The 17,925-nt window shown below is 44.6% G+C and overlaps 1 long non-coding RNA gene across 1 annotated transcript in view; it reads left to right on the top strand.

The window, feature by feature from the left end:
• The window catches only part of LOC109640249 (uncharacterized), a 63,340-nt gene extending 47,319 nt beyond the window's left edge, over window positions 1-16,021 (top strand). The window contains exons 3-5 of the long non-coding RNA XR_011240289.1: window positions 4,967-5,037; window positions 13,550-13,643; window positions 15,551-16,021. This is a non-coding gene — a long non-coding RNA (uncharacterized lncRNA). The remainder of the gene's footprint in view (window positions 1-4,966; window positions 5,038-13,549; window positions 13,644-15,550) is intronic.
• The last annotated feature ends 1,904 nt before the right edge of the window (window positions 16,022-17,925 follow it).

The raw sequence follows: 17,925 nt of genomic DNA, 5'->3' as shown, positions 1-17,925 counted from the left end.
TACTTTACATCCTGTTAGATCTTATCATCGATGTTTTCAAAGATTACTCTTCCCTAAGACGACCAGTGAACTGAAAACCAAACCACACTGTAATTACTTGACTGAACTCATCGTTCAGTTTGACTCATCAACAACCAGCCAGTTTCCTCTGAAGTCTTAAAAAACATGATTTGTTCACCTGACACACGCAGTTTAATATAAACTAATCTTTTCCCACCTGTAAACACAGACCTTGAAGTAAGAGTGTTACTCACAGATCTGAAAACACTTTGGTGAACACACGAAGTCGATAAACGGCCCTCGTGTTTACTTTCATTCATTTCAAGCTTTTGCCTTTTTTTGTGCCGGAGAGTAATTTAAAGCAAAGTGTCAACCGGGTGTGACGTCCCCAAACTGCAGAAGACAGACGAGTGTCAGGAGTCACTGACCCATGTGTAGAAAGTCGTGTACTACACAATAAATGTACTGTAAGTGTGTGTTTATAGAAATACTGACAACACATGTAACTGGTGCTCTGTCAAACTTGATGTGAAAACCACGACGCAACAGAACCACAGTTTGGTTTGAGACTCCAGCTGCATTTGATTCCAGTATTATATTTAAGGCTGGAGTTTAATTTACTAAATTATGCAGCAAAGACGTTCCTGGTTTACTTCCTCATTACTTTCTACAGCGATCAGCTTGTTTTTGACTGTGTGGATCATCACCTTCCAAACCAGGGCAAGTTATTCTTATCCAGTATTTTCGGTTCACCGCGAGACAAAGCTGGTAAACGGTGGTTTCACTGACTCCTTGTGAATCGGTCCCTCTCCTCATCAGAGCTGTTCCTGCCCCACATGTATGACATGTTAGAATCCTTACAGAGCTCAGGTTGCGCGTCCCTGGAAATTTGTTTTTCTGTCCGCATTCGCTCTCTCCCTCTTTTTCTCCCCCCCCGCTCCCGTGAGTGATATGGTGGCGATCACCTGGAGACACATTTTTTGAAAATGTTTGTGTGCACGTGAGAGGGAGAGATGCAGGGGATGGGTGGTGTGAATGTCTGAGCCATCATCAGCTTTGATTGGCTTTGAGTGGCTCTGAGTGCTGGGTCCACCCCATCGGCTTTCCTGGGTCCTTAGGAGCAGTGTGAGTGTGTGTGTGCCTGTTTTTTGTATGGACGAGCAGTGAGGATTGTTGTGTGTGCACATGCGCCTCTGTGACCATATTAAGTCCCTGTTTGAACTGTGAAACCATATCAGGGCATCAGGGAAGTGTTTTTAGAGACTGTGGTTCACACAGAGACGGAAGGTTGAAGCTATGTCAGCCAGCGAGCGCCCCACTGAAGTGTCTCTGAGCAGAACACTGACTCCCCATCAGACGCTTTGTCCACAGAGATATTATAAATCAGTTCCATCACAGAGCGGATCCTGTATTAGTACAACAATAATAAATAATAATAATGATAAAATCTCAATCTCCCATAAAGGTCTGGGTGTTTTGAATGTCTTGTTTTCTGTGTTCTCATCTTTTCCGATTAGCAGCAGCGCAATTTGAATCCCCTGCACGTTTGCTGTTGTCGTAGAGTCGGTCAGTTTCCACAGCGTCGTCTTTGTTGTGTAATCGTCAGCATTACCGCCGCCTGGTGGACTGGAGTGGAACATCTTTTTTGTAGTTTCCGCTTGTTCGGACGTCAGCATGATCATTTGCCTTCTCTTCTCTGGTGTTTAGACTTCAAATGCAGAAGAGCACCGGCGTTCTTCCTTTCAAAGAAGAAACTGTACGTCCCACATAACATGCTACAGCTGCGTCATACATGTAAAAAAAAAAAAACTTCATCGATGAAAAAGGACGGCGAAGCTCTTGATTGTCTTTATATTTGCAACCAATAAAACAGTTGAGTGATTAAAATGAAAATGACCACCCATTTCCTCTGCACTCGTGAGGAGGAGGTGTCGTCGACTCGATTAGCACCTCCATACATACCAGAGGCAGCGCTGCAGGCAGGAGAAAGGCTCCGAGTTAATGGTTAACCAGCCTATGTAAAGACAGTCAGATAGCTGAGCTTATTAGCAAATAGGTGTGTGTGTGTGTGTGTGTGTGTGTGTGTGTGTGTGTTTAAACAATACGTTCAATGGCCGATATGTATTAAAATACTGCAGCTCTGCACAGGCAGTAGAATGTCTCACATGTTCATGCCATCAGGATGGGAATTATGATGTTATACATATTACATATATGTGCATGTTAACAGTTCATGCTTTGATGAGTGTGTGTGTCGGTGTGCGCAAGTGCACACATGCCAACATGGATGTCTGCATGTGTGTTAAAATGAGAAAGCGCTTTTTTTTTGGCCAAGTTGGCATATCTGTGTGTGTGTGTGTGTGTGTGTGTGTGTGTGTGTGTGTGTGTGTGTGTGTGTGTGTGTGTGTTGGTGTTTTGTATAGAAAGTGCTGTGTGCAGTAGAACAGGGGATTTGGTGCCATCAGCACGGTGATGTCAGCACCCAGAGACAAACAAAGCCAGAATCCAAACCCTCTCCCGGCTACCCACAATCCCCCTGGACAGCGTGGGGGGCCCTGCCTGGGGGCCCTCTGCTGTTAACACACATGCATCCACGTTAACACGAGCGCTCTCTCTTTCTCTCTCACACAGAAATCAACACACATGCACTTGCGTCTACGAGGTCGGTAAACACAAACACATCCAGTGTACACATACAACACACATACAACACATATATATATTTATTAAGATAAAAAACTTCTACTGTACATACATGAGCTCATTTACATATTCACATCCACTCACATGTATAATTCTATCAGCTCACTCGTGCAGTGTGTCTCTACCCGTCACCATGTATATATGCAGAAATCCTCCCTCATGTTCATTTACTCTGGATTCAACCAGGATTATTTTCTCACACATATGCTCCAATGTGGAAAGTGAAACCATCTGTAAACTAAAGTGCTTTTCAGGAATGTTAAAGTGACTAAGAACTAAGTTACAGGAAACTCAAACCAATGAAAAGCATCAGTAGAATTCTGTAAGAGTTCAGATACAGTGAGCAGCCTGCTCCTGTGGACTTTCAGTCATTCAAAGTATAAAATGTGTTTAGGAACCAACAAGGAAATTCAAGCTGTCTTTTCAAACAGAGCGTTCAGTGTTGTTTCAAATACAACTAAGTTCCTACTTTGTTGAAAACGACGCCGCGCCGCGTGTGAGCGAGTGAGCAGTCAAACCCGAAACACACCTCTGTTTGCTTTGGCCCGGACATCTGCCGCGCTGCAGCGGCCTCAGCCTCATGCCTTGCAAACGGGGAATGACTTTACTACATCGTTGGTGGAGTTCAGATGAATAAACTGTGACTGAACCGAGGAGGAGGAGGAGGATTACGTAGATACGATGTGTTTAGATGACTTAACACAGGCCGTTATCCAAGAGGACTGGGAAGGTCAGGATGATCTCACACTGTCACGGCTTCAATGATGCAGTTTCTGTTAGAAATGAAAACACTGTTCTCTCCACGGTTTCCAATATTATCCTCCTCACTTCCAACACTGTGAGGTCGAGCTCAGATTCACCTGCAGCCTCGGCGCACCCTCAAGTCCGGCCAAAACACGCTACAAGTGAAGTTATGTCCCCTTGTGGTCAATAACACATGGCTGCTGCTGTCAGAGGCTAATTCATCATCAGACATTAGCCGCTGGGCTACGACGCTGCGTCTGTGACCTTTTCTGTGTCCTTGTTCAGACCTTGTACTTTTTAAATGAAGTCAGTGTCTTGCTCCGTGAATTAGAGTCAAATCACAGGGTGTCAGCTGGACGCTGCAACGACGAGTGTGACGCCGCTATCTCCTAATTGAACTGTTGCACAACAATTAGCAACTGTTGCTGTCTTCCTCTTTAAATGCCCTTCTGTTCTTAACAGTAAGAGCCAGACGAGCGCTGGTAGAGTAAATGTGTGAGTGTGTGCGTATTTGTTTGTGTTTCTTTTTTTTGGGCAGAGAGTCGGGGTAACTGGGCGTACTTTACCCAAACAGGTCCTCATTGTGCTGGAGAAGGAAGAGCAGGGTCGTACTGCACCCTATTCAGCCAAGTTTGGGTGCAGGGGGAGGCACGGAACACTATGCATGTTTGTTTGTGTGCGTGTGTGTACGTGTGTGTGTGTGTGTGTGTGTGTGTGTGTGTGTGTGTGTGTGTGTGTGTGTGTGTGTGTGTGTGTGTGTGTGTGTGTACAGTAGTATACAATGACTGCAGGGAGATTTGGATGCATACATCCACTGTGCGTGTTGAGGGGGATGGATTTTATCAGAGTTCCACCCTCATCCCTCCAAATCCTCTGTGTGTGTGTGTGTGTGTGTGTGTGTGTGTGTGTGTGTGTGTGAGTGTGTGTGTGTGTGTGTGTGTCTGTGTGTGTGTGTGTCTGTGTGTGTGTGGTGGGGGCCAACAATAGCTCCCTTTGACCCTTATAATGAGGCAGTGCTTCATATTCAGATGCTGCTACACAGTAGATTTTCTGTCGCATTAGTTTGAACCTCGCACCAGAGCAGCTTCAACTTCGAGCAGCTAAACTTTATAACGACGCAAAAAAAAAAAAAGGTTCCACATCTGAACCGTAGCCACTTGTTGCCTGGTAACACAGCTTTGCATCTGGCAGCGTCTGGAATGGGAACCGTTGTGTGTGTGTGTGTGTGTGTGCAACCTTTTAGTGTCAACAGCTTTTCACCAAGGCCGAGTGTTTTTAAGAATCAGCTTCCTACGAATCCACCCGCACCGGTTAAACTAAAAATAAATCCAGGAGAACGGAGTGTGAGCGCGGCACAGATCTGCACAGATGTTCATCTAAATACTGCGGAAAAAATCTGATAAATGGTTTAAGACTCAGCAGCAGTTTATTGTAAAAAAAAAAAAAACCTGATTCATTGATTAGCAGTTTGTGTTTGATTATTGGTGATTAATTAATTTGACTTGTTGTGTTTTCTCAGTGATGTAAGAGAAGAGAAGATGGAATCAAGAGACCAGGATGTTGCATGAACCGGATGGCAAGTGGGGACTGGTAGGTTTAGTGAACACACACACACACACACACACACATTCACACTGAGTCCCATAGAGAGACCCAGCAATGCCCTGGAGGGTGCCAGTCATGCCCAGCTTCCGCTGCGCTCCAAATTGAGCGTGGCACAGAGTGTATGAAGTCAGCCGTCTGGAAGAGAGCCAAGCATTGTTCCTCCAAGCAGCTGGATGGTAATTACTAGAGAGAGAGGGGGGGGGGGGGGAAGGGGCTCGGGGGGGCTCTGCCACCTCACTACTGTTGCTTCTGTTCCCTCTCCTGGTGCATGTATCGTACAGGAAACTGATTTATATGGTGAAATAACAAGTGCTGTAGGTCGGACAACGTGAAACAACGCTCGTTCCGTGTCACAGAACCAGCGGGGAGGCGATCTGAAGGAGATGAAACGTTGGCTCCAGTCAGAAGTTTCAAAATGAATATGAATAAAGTTTGTTATGTTATTATATAATGAAGGATAATGAGTTTTTAATCACATAAAGACGATGAGCGTAAAGTAGAAGGACACTGAGCCAAAGCTGATTCACCACATTGCAAACACACATATTGAGATCAGCCTGGTTCGAGGATGTAGGCGGCAGGAAGTGACGTATGAAGTCATCTTGACACCGGCTCAAATCATCTGAAAGCTTTTGAATCTCGTTCTATCTTTGTCTGCATCTTCTACGTTAATGTCATTTTCTTCCTGAGATATTTATATTCTTTTCTTTTTTTGCGTCCATGGAATCATCAGTACGTACGTCCCTGTGTGTTTGTTTGTTACATTTACTGTATCTGATCAAACAAAGAAGCTCGATGGACATAAAGTGGAACATATGATACATCAGGCCGGCAGAAGGAGAGAGAGAGAGAGAGAGAGAGAGAGACAGAGAGAGAGAAGGAGGTGGGAGGTGGAGGAAGCTTTTGCAGCAGTCCGAGCCTGAGGAATGTGTCAGCTCGCTGTCAGCTATGTGCTGCTTTGTCATGAGGCCGCAGAGCTGGAAACACGTAAAGTAAAGTTGCCTTTTTCACACCTTCGACTCCTCCTGCCCTCCTTCCTCCACCCCCCCTCTCCTCCACACACACACACACACACACACACACACTCTCTCTCACAGTGGCAGCAGTAGCCAGGCCAGCGCTGGTGCAGCTGTGACCAGAACAATAGCATTCCTCAGGTTTTAAACGCCTGGCACTTAGATTCCTAACAGTCAAATTCCTGGCGGGGAGAAGCCGGGGGTTGCTATAGGACGCCGAGAGCCGTAAGACGCCGTGTGAGGAGACGTACAGCTGTAAAGCTCTGTGTGATTGGTTTTTTTATGAGAGGGATGGATGGGTTCATGAGCACGGTGGGGGGGTGGGGTGGGGGGTGGGGGGCTCTGTTGTTCCTCCTCACGTTCTGTTTCCTCAGATGTGACATTTTCCACACTGCAATTTTAGCAGTTTAGGTCGAGAGGCGTCCCGCTGCTTTGTCGGGGGGCACCGTGTGTCGGCGGAGGCACCTGTTATGTCAACACGTGTGTACGGTAACTGGTTGTTGGCACATGTGGCGCCGAGAGCTGCACAGATGTGCTGAAAGTGACACATTAGTTTTAAGAGTGTTAAATTAGGCGTCGGAGACAAACAAGGATGTGTTGTGTGTGTCTTGTGTACGTGTTGTGAGTGTGTTGTGTGTGTTGTGTGTGTGTTGTGTATGACAGCTCACGTTTCTTCAGAGAAATGAGGCAGAAATAATGAAACTCTGACTCTAAGTGTTGTTTGTTTGTTTTTTTCCCCTTCACAGAAAAAGGGTTTTTAATTTAAGCCTTTCAAAATGTGACTTCTGCTGCTAAGAGGCTCTTACTGGCCTTTACATAATCTGTTGACTGACTTTATTTTGAAATCCTCTCTGTAGGTTTTTTTAAAAAGAAAGAGCCCGAACTCTGCGGCCCTCGCCTCGTGTGTGCCTCCTCTGGTGGCTCCAGGTTCACACAGCGCTGAGCTGCCCAACTCTATCAGCCCATCTGAAATAACCGCAAAAATAACGATTCTCTCATTAACCACGCCTGTTTCACAATTTAAATATAAATGAATCTAATTTAGAAAACCTCGGCCCCGATGAAGGAGACTCATTTAGAGCCAATCTAAAATTAATGAGGGCATCTGGAGAGAGAGAGAGAGAGAGAGGGAGAGTGGAGAGGGGCCCTGCATTGGCTTAACAGATACTGCGTTAACAAGCTACTGTACTTTAAACGCTGGGAAATCCCTTTTAATTTTAAAGTTAACGCACTACTGTACTCTGATTGGTGGAGAAGCTCTTTAATGTTCGGCTCAAACACTTAACGGTGACGTGTGCACACTGACTCTTGGCCTGTCGCTGTCAAAACCTCCTTTATGCTGTCAGACGCCAGCGTTTATCAGACGCCAGCGTTTATCAGACGCCAGCGTTTATCAGACGCCAGCGTTTATCAGACGCTGCCTGCTCGTGCAGAATTATGATTTTCTGGACATTTTTTAAAACACAATGACGTTTGAATATGTTCATGCGTGTTTGCGGGTTTCAAACCAGAGACTCTGATGCTGTCAGATTTCCCCCTTCACAGTTCCCGTCCTCCGCAGAGTTGAGCCACAGAAAATGGCTTCGGCGGGAACAGAATCTCCTCCTGGTGCATTTCATCTTCAGAAAAAATCCACTAAAAAATTTTTCTCACAACTGCATCAAAGCCAGTTTGCATTTAAATTAGTTTCAAGATTCAAGAGATCTTTACAGTGACATTTAATGTGGAGCAACACAGAAGCCTAATTGGTAACACACATAAAACATATATATAGCCAGGGTCTGTGTATATAAAGTGTCCTGGGTCATTGACTGAGCTTTGTGTATTAATCCATCCTGGTTTGAAAGTTTGATCTTTTTAAAAAAAACACATTTAACTGCCATGCCGTCCGTAACGTTTTTTTTTCGGTCTCTCGAGAGGCTCCAGCAGATGCCAGCCATCTCCCACAGTGACTGTTTGGTTTTGCAGGTTTAATTCCCGATGGGTTTGGGTCCAGAGTGATTAGGCTGTGCCCTAAAGGCCAGCGGGCTTGTCAGGTGTCTCCACACATTAACGTTGTTCTGCTTGCACCCTGAGCCGACAGCACAGCGAGGCGGAGGGCTGGAGGAGAAACGCTGATCTGGCGTGGTGGGAGGCACGGAGGATCCCGGTGTTTAATTGTATTCTTCATACGCTAAATAATCTTCGAAAATATGTTTTAATTCAATTTTTATTAAGAGTGAGGGGACTTATCTGACATTTAACAAACTCAGGGGGTTATCTGTGACGTTTAAAAGGTGGTTGATTGGTTCTTATGTGAGAAAACTTCTTAATTTAAAGTCTTAAAACTGATTTCTAGTTTTTTTTTATGGTGTTAAAAAGGAGATTTTTGATTTTGAAAAAACACAACGTGATAAACAATTTAATTTAATTCTCTCTCTACATTTTTTTAATGTATGTTTCTGACTCAGGCCCTTTTCCTTTGTGTCGTCGTCTTCCTCTGTTTGTAAAAGCAACACTGATGGATGCCACCTCAACATTTTCGTCTTTAGCCTTTAACCCTAAAACCAGCGGAGAGATAACACAGCCGACTCTTCTCCGCTGGATTCAAATAAACTTGCTTTGTGTCCGAGCACAAACAACTTCCTGCATGCAGACATTCAGCTTGTTAACGGGGGCGGGCAAAACAAAAAAACAAAAAAAACTCAAGCTCTTCCTGCTTTTGACCTCCAACCCCATCCTACCCCGTCCACACCCACCGCGGCCACAGCAGGGTGCAGCTGTAGGGGGGAGGTGGTGCTGAGGAGATGGCGTTAGGCTTTAGTGCGTGTCTGTGTAGGCAGAGGAGGTGATGTTGAGGGGGGGGGGGGGGGGCTCGTGTCCTGCTCTGAAGTAGAGGAGGAATAAAGTGGAGGAGGTGGAGGGGGAGATGAGGAGACCTGCTGAGAGGGCAGCCTATATGCACTCCTCCTCCTTCCTGCTATACCTCTCCCTCCATCCCTCGCCTCTTTTCACCCTCCTCCTCTTCCTCCCTCTCTGTCTCCAGCCGTGGGGGTAAAGTACATTACATGCTTGCTAATCAAACCTCCATTACAAGTTTGGAGGGAATGAAGCAAGAGTTCTGAGGAGTCTTCTTCTTCTTCTTCCCTCTTTCTACTCACTTCAGTGTGTCTCCTTCACCTTACCTCTTCTCCTCCATCTCCTCCGAAAGCCTCTTAACTTTTGAACGGTGTGTAATACGCTGGAAGTTTTCCACTGACATGGTAACATGTGATGCCAGAATCCTTTCACACACAGAAAACACCATAAATACACTTCAAACTGCTGAAAACACAAGAAGCCGCAATACCAACGGATATAAAAACAGGTTTGACGATGTGGATTAGTTATTAAAGGATGTTTTACATGATGTCACATGGCAGCAACAAGTCTTTTGAAAGCATAAGTTTGAGCAACTTGACCGATGCATGAAAATTGTAAACTGAATTTCGGTGCCTGTCATGAAACTGGCTGCAGGTCACGAGCAGAATCCCCCTGAAAGTCAGAATACAGAGAAGAACATGTTTGAAATGTGACGTCTGATGTAACGTTAAAAACATCCACTGTCACCACAGTGTTGGTCGGACCGGTCGTGTCAGTGTCAGTGGTTCTATTCACACGGGATTGTTAATAGTTTAAAAAAACTTACTGACTTGTTTCACTAATGTCTAAGGGGGCAGACGTGTTTCCTTTCGGTTTGCGTGTTCTCCTGCAAAGCGTCTGAGCTACCGTTTAAATGTTTAGCAAGTTTTAAAACATGTTGATTAGAATTTGAGATGAGATTTAATGTGCTAACTGGGTTTTATTTTCTCAGCCGAGCGTCCACGTCATGTTCTGCCTCCTTCACGTTCTCTGGCCTGAATGTTTCCGATATCTTCCGTTGTTGTGAACGTGTCGGACACAGTCCATCTCCTGCTCTGTCTCTGTCTGTGAAAGGACACCGGGACAATCTAAGACCCAGTCTTCTGGAGAACTTTACCGGCGGTGCACGTCTGGCTTGTTGATTCTAGCACCAGAACCAGAAAAGTCACATGTCAGCCAAGTTGAGGTTTTGGATTCTCTACAGCCGGAGATAAAAGTGTTTGGATTCTCCTCTTGTCTGGTTTCAAACTGCATTAAACTCCATTATAAACCAAACTAACAGGAGCTCACTGGGAAACAGTGGGCTGATTTGAATAAGCTGCGGAAGCCCTCTCAGAGCTCTGTGGTCTGCCAACCATCCAGGGGATCAGAGGAGGAGGTCTGCACAATGCCGCAGAGACACACACTGGATCTACTGTACACAATATCTGGACTTACATATTGAAAGCGATACACACAGGAACACAAAAGACGTAGCGGAGACAGTCTTACAGGGGTAATTAGCCATGCACCCAACCAGAGCTCAATTAGCATAAGAGCACAAGCTCTCCCAACACAAACAGGCAGCTTTTGAAATCTGCTCTCTTGTTGTTGTGTTGACACAGAGAAGAGCAGTTATATGATCATTTATTCTCTTATGACTCAGTGGTGGAGTTAAAATTCCAAGTCTGATTAAAGTGTAGATGCTCTGCTCACATTTTCTTCATCTCCACTTTCTACCTGATGAATTTAGCAACACACACATTTGTGTTATTTACAAACTGAGGGAGGAGAAAAGAAAAGGTTGAGCTGATACTTATAATAATAATTCATCACGCTGCTTCCTTCCTTTCTGTGGGTAATTGGATTTAGCGAACACCTGTATAAGTGTAGATTGTTCAGGGGATTATGGTCAGGGAAGCCTTGAGTCACCACTAATTATCATCACACACACACACACACACACACACACACACACACAGAGTTAGACACAGAGTGTTCTCATATTTCCCTGTGCACCAAACTCCAGAGAGTTAATTGATATTTTAGGGTCGTTGTGGCTTTAGCTTTAGCCGGTGGACATCATAGTAGAGATTTACGTGTCCGGTAGTTATTATTAATCTAGAAACTCACTTTGTTCTGGCTCCACCATGAGTTTCCAGTGCTTCAGGTATTTTTGTATTTTCTAACATTTGGCTTTAACTTGTTTTTTTGGGGGAGAAGTTCAAATTTAGCTCCGATCGTAACGACAGCTGTTAACTGTGATTAAACTGTTGACAAAGCTTATGTGAGGTTGATCTAAAGTCTGATATTCTCCAGAAAATATCCAGAGCGGCTGAACACCGACGTCTAGCCGGATTAGGGAGCGAGAGTGAGTGAGGGTGTTTAATGACGTTACAGAGGTCATACATGTAGGAGACTCCTCCCACACGTTCCTCACCTGAACGCTGCGTAAATGTTCTCGTTGTTGTAAACGCGTCCGACCCAGAGAATCTCCGGCTGCATCGCTCGTGTGCTAAAGGGAAAAGTTTGGAAAATGTTCGGAGCGAGTCCCCGACCTTTTCTGGAACTCGTGTCAATCTCAATGTTTCCAAAAACAGTTTTAATGAAATGAGACGCAGATGAGAACGAGGGAGGGAGGGAGGGAGGGAGGGAGAGGAGTCCCACAATGAAATATGAGATAGCAGTGTAGCTGTTGAAAGAGAGAGAGAGAGAGGGTGTGTGTGTGTGTGTGTGTGTGTGTGTGTGTGTGCGTGTGTGTGTGTGTGTGTGTGCGTTTAGATAAGCGATGAACAGACAACGCTTGTCCTCAAGTCAAAGAGCTCCAGTGGCTAAAACCCATCAGGCACCATCACACACACACACACACACACATTCTCACACGGACAGGTGATACATCATGGATGTGAGAAGGAGGAGGTGGAGAATCGGGGTTAAGGATGGACAGATGAGAAGGAGGTGAAGCAGAGGAAGAGTGGGAGGGTGAGGAGGGTGAGGAGGAACCCAGCGGGGGACAGACGAGCAACAGACAGTTACTCCACTTTATTCATGTTTGAGAGAAACGGTGGAATCGATGAGATCAGTGCAGAGATGATGTCTCAGGTCGTCTCGTCTCTTTACTTTGAACACTGATGTTGTGTCTTTGTGTTGTCGTGTTGCTGACATGTTTAACACACACACACATGTTTGAATATGAAGACATGATAAGTTACATCAAACAAGAGAAATAGTTAAATCTGACTCATCGTAAGTTTGTTAAAATGACGACGCAACACGACGAGATGAAGAAACAGGAAGCAGAGGAAGTGTCCTCACTGTGTCGTTCTCTGTCGCTGTCGTCGAGCAGACGGATAAAACAGGTTTTTCTAATTTGTTGGATAAAATAATCTTCACCTTGTTTTCAAGATTCAAGAATGTATTTATTTATTAATGCTTGTGTCACAGGCTCCGTTCTCACCATGCTCAAAATATTGAATATATAACATAAAAGTTAAGTATTAAAATAAAATATGATCAAATATACATTTTTAAACTCAAGTAAAGTATATTACTACTGAGTAGACTGAATGAATGAATGAAGAGTAATACTGATATATAAGTAATATACTGATATGAAGTAATACTGATGAAGTAATACTGCAGTTACATGATGGAGCTCTCACTCAGAATTAATTGGCGTGAGACGTCCCAACGGTTCGAACCGAACATCAAACTGCTGATAATCAAAGATCTGATTTAAAACCTGCCCCGGGGGCAGAAGCTCTCTGAGGCCGCGGCACTCGTTCACTTAGACTCAAGTCTTATTCAAAGCTCACGGTCTGTGTAACTTTAGTCTCGGGGTGGCGAGATGAGAGAGGGGAGGAAGGGAGTGATGGACAGCTCGAGGGAGGGAAAGGGAGAAGGGCGGATGGGGGGGTGGGGGGGGTGCATGGTGCGGCAGAAACTTCCCATGCTGGCCTCCCAGTGTGGCTACGTAATGAGGGCAAGGGACACAGACACACACACACACTCACGCACACACAGACACACACTTGGGGCCGAGCATGGCCCCACGGCTGATTAGCGGCGCACAAAGGCCCCAAACAGAAGTAGCAGAGGACACACAATGGGAGCAGGGCCTCAAGGCGTGGTTTACTTCTGCCCTGAGGGAGGGGGCGAGAGAGGTTGAGAGACAGTGAGCGACGGGGAGAGAGAGAGAGAGAGAGAGAGGGTCCCACTGAGCTGGACGAGCAATCGATGGGAGGAGGAGGAGGGAGGTGTGGAGGGAGGGGGGAGGAGGGAGGGGGAGAGTTCGCCGGGGTTAGAAAAGTGACAGAGGCAGAGAGGAGTTTTGTTTTTGTCCTGATGGAGACGTTCGCCAGAGGATGTGACATCATTCATGTTATGATATTTAAATGTCTCTTGTCTTCATGAATTTAAGGACAAATAAATAAAACTTATTCTTTCCAACTATAAATAAAGTCTGATGGTCGACTCCTCGTCCGTCATGATCCCTCAGGTGACGATGGTTTGACTTCTCGCTTCAGCCTCGTCCCAGCGGCTCTCTGCGTAGATTAATACACATCTCCATATTTCTCAGAATGAATATTATGCGACTAATGACCGCGGTCTTCTTTTCACAGAGGAGCAGCCGCCGCTGTAATCTCCACTGTTCAATTAGCTGCAGAGGCCAGGGCCACGCCTCCGACACTTCATTACCACGGCCATGTTATGAAGGTATGGAGCTCCGACTGTATCAACCCCCCCCCCCCGCTTTCCTGGAGAAAAATCTGACCTGCTGAAGAATCTAAACTTTTTTATACTTTTCAGAAAAATATAAATCAGCTTTAAAACTGATTTTTGTGGAATGTTCACCAAGAGGCAACCGAGGGAAATAAATGGGGGGGGGGGGGGAGGGGGGAGTTTAAATCTACAAAGACAATTTAGCTTTTCCTGTTTTTCCAATTACTCAATGCTATTTAAATACACACACACACACATTAATGGTCCTCAGCCTTGAAGAGGCTCCTGAAATAAGTCACGCACTAATTGTATTTGATAAATCATAAAGGGAGCCCATCAGAGGGAAGCTCGCTGTAATAAAACGATAAAATGGACAATTATGAAAAAAATCCCCGGCCTTTAATTTCCTAAACACGCTCCGGAGAGAGAGAGAGAGAGAGAGAGAGGCCACTTAAGCCGCAGCGACTTGACGAGACGCTCAACACGTTCTCCCTCTGGTCTGTGACACTCTGAATTACTCCACAGGCCCGAGGAGCGGTCGGAGCTCCGCAGATCTCCGCTCACATCGCTCCTGTTTCACGTGTCGACCTCAGATTCTCCACGTAAATGAATAAATACAGATCCAGGCTGCTCCTCTGGATGTGTGACGTTTCCTGACAGAGGGTTTCTATCAGGTTCCAGTGCACGTTGCTGTGTAATAGTGTGTGTGATCTCTACTCTTTGTGTGTTTTAAAAACCGTACGAGCACGAGTGTCACGTTACTGTGAGTCCGAGCACACACGGTGTGAATCACTAGGAAACAACTCGTTCCACTCTGACTGTGGTTAAAACTGTGATTGAGTACAAATCTAAATGAACCTCTGTGTCTCTGCTGGTTTTGGTTCATGTGGTAGAAACGAGTGTTTTCTCATAATGTTCATCTTCACGTTAAAACATCAGTAATAATGTATGAAAATTACAATAAACCATCTATTGCACTGGTGCACGTTTTATTAAACCTCATTAAAACAAAGACGTAGCTTCCAAACAATAATTTAGAAGTGTATTTTTTTTTTATGGGCCGGTGTTGGCAGGCAGGAAACATGATGACACAAAGCAAACCCTCCATTGTCAGGATCACATTAGCTCTTTGAGGCTCGCATGTCATTTTTTTTTCACGGCCGTATAAAGAAAAAGAAAAAAAACATTCCTCACCGAGACTCGTCTGACACGACGGCGTGAGATCTGCACCGTAAAGAGTTAACGAATCAGATCTTCTGGTTCCTCATGTAAATGTGTGTGTGTGTGTGTGTGTGTGTGTGTGTGTGTGTGTGTGTGTGTGTGTGTGTGTACACTATAGTGGCTGCTGTGTAAAATAACATGGAAAAGGTGATTTTCCACTATAGTGAGGTTTCCACAGTGTGTTTCCCTCAGGCAGCGGCAGAGACATGATTGAATTTGTGTGCGTGTGTATGTGTGTGTGTGTGTGCGTGCGTGTGTGTGTGTGTGTGTGTGTATGTGTGTGTGTGTGTGTGTGTGTGTGTGTGCGTGTGTGTGCGTGTGTGTGTGTGCGTGCCTCGTCCCTCTGCTCTATCTCCACCACTCTGTATTTTTTTCTCTTTGGCTGAATTAAACACACTTTAGTTTCCTTTAAACAAAATACCACCACAGTAAATTAAAAACCATTTCTTAGTTTTACTGAAATTAGTTTGTTTTGCAGAAATATTCAAATAAAAACCTTCTTCTTCTCCATTATTCCTGAAGAGCAGACGTCCTGCAGATGTGTGGTTTCTGTGTCACAGCAGCGTGACACACGAGAGAGAGAGAGAGAGAGAGAGAGAGAGAGAGAGAGAGAGAGAGAGCTAATACATGAACAACCTGAGTCTGCGTCACATTCACTCTGCTCCTCTGTCTCCCTGTAGGTGAAACTGATGGAGGAACATCAAACCAGGAGGAAAACAAGAGCTGGAGAAGATGCTGATGCTGTGATTTCACACACACCCACACACACACACACACACACACACACACACACAGGCTGTAGTATGAATCATTTCCAGGTGAATGAAACTGAATTAAAGTGAACTGATCTGAACCTGAATGGTTTCTGGACTCTGAGGAAAAGTCTGTGGTCATTTAAACCTGTTGCTCTTGTAGTTTCATCATCAGGCCTCACGACCACGTGTTCTTCTCCATGTAGTAATCTATAGTAATCTGTAGTAATCTATAGTAATGTATAGTAATCTATAGTAATGTATATTAATCTGTAGTAATGTATATTCATGTATATTCATGTATATTCATTTATCCAGAGTCAGGAAATAAAGCACCATGTTCTTTTCTACATATTTAATAAAGATGAAATGTAACCAGACAAATGTTCATATGATCTGTGACTGTTCTCAATGTGTCTTTATTTCTTTACATCTGCAAAGTAGAGGAAAAGTTTCTGTTCAGCCTCAGTGACACTAATACACACACACACACACACACACACACACACACACAGAATGATAGCCACTGGCTATCTGCAGCAGAAAGTGTAAATGATCGCATAGCTGTGGTCATAACTCACAGTCATACAGGCTACTGATGAAAGCTGACACCCAATGTCTCTGTGTGTGTGTGTATGTGTGTGTGTGTGTGTGTGTGTGTGTGTGTGTGTGTGTGTGTGTGTGTGTGTGTGTGTGTGTCACTTTAGACTCTTCATGTCTCTTCCCTTCCCTTCTGTCTCTTCTCGACTTCCTCCTCCTCCTCGAAGCCTCGGGTGATGAAACTTACTCTGTTAAATTAGACCAATACCCCCCCACCCCCCTCCCCCCGTCCGTCTTTTACCTCCACCCATCTACACACACACTCTCACAAACAGACACAAACACACACTCACAAACACACACACTCTCTCTCACACTCAGACTCTTGTTTGCCGACGCTCTCGAACCACATTAGTGTGTTTAACCTTATTGATTAGGTCGAGCCTCTTGATGGGGATCAGAGTGATCGATCACTGGTGTCGGAGTCGACCAGCTGACGGACGACAGAGTGATCACATTCTGAAGTGAACACACACACACACACACACACACACGCTGACAATGGCTTTATTTTCACTGAATCATCACTGATAAAGAAACTCCTGAAGGTTTGATACACAGACAAACTTTTCTTTTAGTTGATTGATGCACATTCACACGCGTGAAACATGTTAACAGCATGTTAACAACATGTAGATGAGGATGAAACATAGGAAATTCAATCAAAGCAGATTTTTTGCACATGCTAGTGCACGTTTATGTTTAGTTATAACAGTCAATAAGAGAAGGGTTAAAGAATCAATGTCAGTAAACTTTATTAATAATTAATATGGACAATGTCTCTCAGAGCTCGTCCCTCCACCGAGACAGTCTCCTGAAATCAAGCTGCAACAAAGTTCACGCTCGTTTGTGTTTCGTCGAGATCTGAGAATCGTTCCCTGAAAGAGTCGAACATTTCTCACCCTGTAAAGATTGAATGAGTTTTCTCTTGACTGATATTCTCCAACGTCTGTGGAAATAAACAGAGAAGAGTGGAAACATAAATAAAATAAAATCATTCGTGTAAAATAACGGAAAAGTTAATTACATGTGATGCTCGTGTATAAGACAGAAGCTTTTCCAAGTTTCATTGTTTTCACTTCAGTCGCTGAACGATGGATCTGATGTGTGGTGATGTGTTGTGTGTCTGTTTGTGACTCTGTGTCTGTTTGTTGTGTCCAGAGCATCCATTGTGTTGCTGGAAATAACTAAGACTTGTCACATTGAACCAGCGGCTGACCTTCAACCTCATTCAGGAACCTTCCCGTGTGTGTGTGTGTGTGTGTTGTATAACTTTTTTTCTGAAGGTCATAGAGACTTGGAAGTTGGTTCCATCTGAACTAATGCAGTTATTCACCCTGAGGTGTGTTAGGGTTGTGTTAGGGTTAGGGTTGTGTTAGGGTTAGAGTTAGGGTTGTGATTAGAGTTAGGGTTGTGTTAGGGTTAGGGGGTTAGGGATCGTCACAGTAACAAACACACATAAAGTCTGATGTTGTTCCGATGATATGAAAAACGTTGACCATCGTTTGAACCAGGACACAAATTCCATTTTATTTGTAAATCTCCAAATCATAACTTACACTTTCTCCAGGAGTTTTACATATGAAGATTGAGACCTGAAAAAAAACCGTCTCAGCGTCTCTGTCTCCATAAAGCATCAGATTGTCCGTCTCATTCGACCTGGAGACCGACTGAGAAACACAGTGAAGCAGAGGGACCGATGT

The sequence above is a fragment of the Paralichthys olivaceus genome, chromosome 3 (genome assembly GCF_024713975.1).
Source record: "Paralichthys olivaceus isolate ysfri-2021 chromosome 3, ASM2471397v2, whole genome shotgun sequence".
NCBI classification, from domain to species: Eukaryota; Metazoa; Chordata; class Actinopteri; order Pleuronectiformes; family Paralichthyidae; genus Paralichthys; species Paralichthys olivaceus.
Note: the sequence above shows the minus strand (reverse complement) of the source record. Positions and strands in the feature narration are given on the sequence as shown.